At 46.2% G+C, this 4,902-nt stretch overlaps 1 pseudogene across 1 annotated transcript; it reads right to left on the reverse strand.

Annotated features, from left to right (window-relative positions):
• Positions 1–406: 406 nt before the first annotated feature.
• Positions 407–1,676, reverse strand: LOC311599178 (transcriptional enhancer factor TEF-4-like; annotated as a pseudogene). Its single transcript has one exon. The product of its transcript is annotated as a transcriptional enhancer factor TEF-4-like (transcript).
• Positions 1,677–4,902: the final 3,226 nt, after the last annotated feature.

The following is a 4,902-nucleotide window of genomic DNA, read 5'->3' on the forward strand; positions in this document are numbered from 1 at the left end:
GGCAGACATGGGGGGGCAGGATAACTGTAAAACAGAAAGGGCACAAGGCAGCACAGCCCAGCTCCCTTTTCCAGAAGAGTAAGGAGAGGCCCCTGTAGAAGTGAGAGGCCAGCACTGTACCTGTAAGTGTGCATTCCTGTCACCAGTCCCCAGTCCCTGATGCCCTGATGTTAAATGTTCCCTTTGAGGTTCTCGTACTGGGGATCTAACCTCAAACTCAGCTCAATAACCAAGTTTTGGTGTGTTCCCCTCTAAAGGGAACCAGCCCCCATTGCTCACTCTTCCAAGACCAGGATTTTTGTTTTGTTTTGATCATGACCCCCCCCCAAAGAGACCCTATGGAGAGCCTAAGGTCCTTTCTGGGAGGGGGAGGGGTTCTGAAAAAAAACCCAGCGATGGGGTGCCATCAGTCCCTGACCAGGCAGTAGATGTGGTGTTGGGCTCTGTGTTCACTGGTGGAGACATAGGCAGTGCACAGCAGCAGTCCCTGAGTGTCCCTGTTCGTCACCACTTGGATGATGGTGGCATTTTCCAGGACACTGTTCACCATGTAGCGCTTGAGCAACTGTCTTGGCTTGTGCAGGAAGTTAACCAAGTACTCACACATGGGAGACTGAAGGATGTGGTGCCCAAAGCGCCCGTCCTCCAGCTGAGCCAGCTCATCTCTCCCTTCTCCACCACTTGCTTGTCAAAGGAGTAGACCTTGGAGGAGCAGTTAAGTGTCATGAGCTCCCCACTCTCATACTGGCTGCTTCACCCCATAGAAACCATCAATGCTTCCATTGTTCCCTGCCTTCCCACCACTTGGGGCTCATTTCAGATCTGTCCAGAAGTTGACCAGGAAGAAGGCATGGGGTGGCCGTTGGTCATACAGCTCCCAGAGGCCGCCCTTTTCCTTAGAGAATTTGTCGTTAATCTGCCACATGTCCATGCCCTCCAGGCCTGGGACATTGCTGACTGATGTGAACAAACAGGTCCCTCTGGAACCAATCAGCTACATCCAGCATCTCCACAAACGAGAACTCCACGAGCTGCAGGGACACAGAGCGCAGGGCCTGAGCCTGCCAGGTGGGGGAGATGGAGAGGGTAGGGGCAGGTGTAAGAGGGCTAGGTCAGTAGATGGGGGGAGTCAGTGACACCACGGAGAATGGTGCCTGTGAGAATGGTTTCACGTCTAGAACATTCCACAGTGGTCCAGAGTTCCTTGACCAGAATTGGAAAAGCTCAGTGGCCTGAGGGTCAGAAGGACCCAGGTTGGCCTACAAAGAAGGTGTAGAGATGTGAGCCGTGCCGAAGCTATGGTAGCCATCGTCTGGAACACCTTGTCCTTGGATACTTGGTCCTTCAATTTGGACAGAATTTCTCTGGATTTCCTTAGAGTTTGTTCTGGCTATACATCTTGCCCTCATCTGACAGGATGATCTTGCTCTGACCACAGGGAGGGTAGATGGCCAGGGCCTCTTGAAAACTCACGGTCCCCATCACCTCCAACACTCTCACTGCCACGGGTGACCTCTTTGCTGCCTTCCTCACTGCCCATCCAGTCCCCACAATCATTCAGGGGGTCCTGGTCCAGAGATCCCCACATATGAGCCTCCCAGCCTGGGCAGGAGAGCCGCAGGTGGGCAGGGCAAGACCCGATAAAACGTTTTAAAAACTTATGACCCAACAAAGCAAAGGAGCAATGTCCACGTTTTCTTAATCTACCCTCCTGACCTAAAAGAGCAGAGTTCACACTTGTGAAGAGGGCTGCTTTTAATGATTCCCAGAGTCCCTTCAAGCACCCTGCTGTTCTGGGTCGCTGCATCTAGGCACATCGTGTTTATATATAAATATTGCTGCCAACACTTAGGCACATGTGCTGGCCTGGTGGTTATTTATCACTGAAGGAGGACCATTAGAAGGAAGTTAAGCCAGCACATATTGAATACTTGGCAATCAAAAGGAATAAAGTGTGGCCAATATGTTGCATGCAATAATGAGATTCATCATGTTGACCAGGGTTAATGAATCAAAAAACCCGCTCTCCATTACATATTGATTACAAAGGAACTATTCATTTGGGGAAGGCAAAAGAAATAACAAAGTATTAATGCCAAACCAACCACACTTGATACCTGGGTTCTATGCTTCTCATCAAAGGCTAATTTGGGGGCTTTCTCTTCTGCTCATATTTCCAACTAAATTGATCTTTTGATTCACACATGATGCATTGACTACACATATTCCTCATGCTAGGCATTGGATTTTGTGCTAGAGACACCAGCGCACATTATACAGTCAGAACTCACGAGCCATCAAACCTATGGTCTGTGAGTCTGAGAGGACTCCAGGTATATAGACAGCTTGCCGACAGAGACAAAGATTGAATGGGACAGAAAGAAAAGATGTAGAAAAGAAAGATGTCAATTGAGTCAGAAGAGTCCAGAAATATACACAGTTGAAATTCAGCCTTAATCTGAAGTCTGAATGCTAGGTTGGCAAAATGGCTCTAAGCACATAAAAAAGCTGGGCAGCCACGAGAGGGCAAAGGGGAAAATGGGACTTGAAGGGGGCACAAAGGTCCTTTCACCTCCACTATAGGGCTGAGGATACAGATGCAAATTCAAAAGAATGTGATGTGAATGGTTATGTCCTGGCTGGGAGTAATGACATGGAAAGGGGGGAGAAATGGATAGGTTTTTAAATACAGTTTTTGAGAGAAAAATCATTTGGTTTCTAGTCTGAACCACTGTGTAAATGATCATTTCATTGATGATTTCATATACTGGTAAAGAGATATCTGGAAGAGGAAGAGAAAAATAAGAGAGAAGAGAGAAAATAGAGAAAGAGAAAAAACAGAAAGGAAGAGGGGAGGGAAGAAGAGAGGAAAAGTTGAAAAAGCAGGTTCTACTTCTCTGCTCTGTAATACAGAGAATTTACTTAAAATTGCAGAGCCTTAAATTTCTGTTTATAACATAAGATGCTTGCCTTTAAAGTAGTGTCGGTGCAAGATTTAGTTGCACAGTGACTATCAGATCATAGGTTCAATAGTGAGATTTCTCACCTACACTCTACCTCATCAGCTTTGATGTCAGTGACTGATTGATTGACTGACTGACTGACTGATTGATTGATTGATTGATAAGTATCAGTGAGTGATAAGAGCTCAAGGCTGGAGATCAGACAAGTATCGATATGTATATCAACAAGTTTCTATGTGACACTGGAGGAGGGACTCCTGTTTTTGTCTCTATATGGAGAGGAGTCAATCTGGAAGATTCCTAAAGCTTGCCCTATCAAATTAGGAAATGGCACTGCAGCCACAATGTCTCCAGGCCCCAGAGTGCCTCCCAAATAGTAGAAACCCTGTAGGGAAACCGCTCTGTGGTTGCAGGATCCATGGGGCTGAGACAGGCACAACGTGAGCTAGCATTTCCGAGGCAGCCTTGCTGTGCTGCCATCGGCTGTGATGCGTCAACTGCTCGACTTACTCACGTTCCACTCTCCTTGTTAGATCCTCATGGAGAGAGATATGGATATTGGTTTCTCAAAACTAGCATCTTCATGGAACGGGAGAGCCTGAAAGAGAGCCACACATGAAAATGGAGAACGCCACAAGGCTATGTTTTCAGGACAGTCCAGAGAGGCAAGAATCTGTTTCTCATTACAGACAAAAATGCTTTCCTAGATGGTAGGCAGACGTAAGGATAGTATTCTCGAATGAGGGTTGGAGTCTCCAGTGTCCACTGTCTTGGTGAGACCACAAACAAGGGATCTTGTTTGAGAGCTGTCATGTGTAAAACCTCAGACTCTGGAATCAGACAGGCACGAGTTCAAACTATGACTCTATAATTCTCTAACTGTGAGGCTCTGGAAAATTTCTTTCATTACTAAGTTTCAGGGTTTTTTTTTTCATTTCTAAATCGAGATAGTAACTACAATACCTTTCCCATGGGTTTCTTCTATTAAAGACGAGGGTCTGCTAAAGGAATTAACAGAGCGTTGGACAAATTATGCTATAGGCGATGATGACTGAGATTTGGGCCACCATAGAGTCAAGGCAAGGTCCCTTGTGTAATCACATGAGTGGAAGTTACTTGTTCAATGGACAGAAATATTCAGAGACTGTAACCACAGGCTTTAGAGTGCTAAGAGCTGCTCTGTGGAGGGGGCGCACTCGGAGGCAGAGTTCAACCACCAGGTGATAGCACGCCTAAAGCCAGTGTGGTGGCTTATACCTGTGATTTGAACACTAGGAGGCGGAGATCGAGGGATCACTATGGTTTGAGTTTGGTTTGGGCTTAACAGTGAGTTCTAGAGATGGGCTATGGAGGGAGACCATGACTTAATGTCCCCACGGTGGAAGAGGCCCGGCCTCTCTCCTGAACTCTATCTGCCAGCGTTCACGTCATTCGACTTCCTTAGTTCCCCTCTGTGAGACAGGGCTCATGTTAGCCTTGAATTTTATTCTGAGAACCAAAGGGAGTGATAAGTGTGGGGAGTTCTTCCACATTTAATATAACAAATGAGTGTTAGCAACGGAATGGGACTTTTCTTGATTTTTAGTGTTGCTATAAAAATAAGGAGATAAGTATAAGGAGGGTTTTCTTTGTTTTGTTTTGTTTTGTTTTTGTTTTTGTTTTTTTTTGCAAGCTACATTTGCATTTTAAGGCAGAAAAGAGCCAAGTCCATAAGACAGGACCTTTCCAAAAAGTCTTACTAGGAGCAGTAATCTCCTCAACCTCAGCCCCCAGTTCCCGAAGAGAAGATCACGTGTTTCCTGTTCTTGAAGTTCAGGGGCAAAAGATCCAAGAAAATGCTCATATTATGTCTCTCCCCTAATCCTGGGATTTCTCTTCTTGGAGCTGCTTAAACAGGGAACCGTCAGCATGCCTACCTTTCCAGGATGTGGAGAGACAG

The sequence above is a fragment of the Acomys minous genome (assembly GCF_964271855.1).
Source record: "Acomys minous genome assembly, chromosome: 6".
Classification (NCBI taxonomy): Eukaryota; Metazoa; Chordata; class Mammalia; order Rodentia; family Muridae; genus Acomys; species Acomys minous.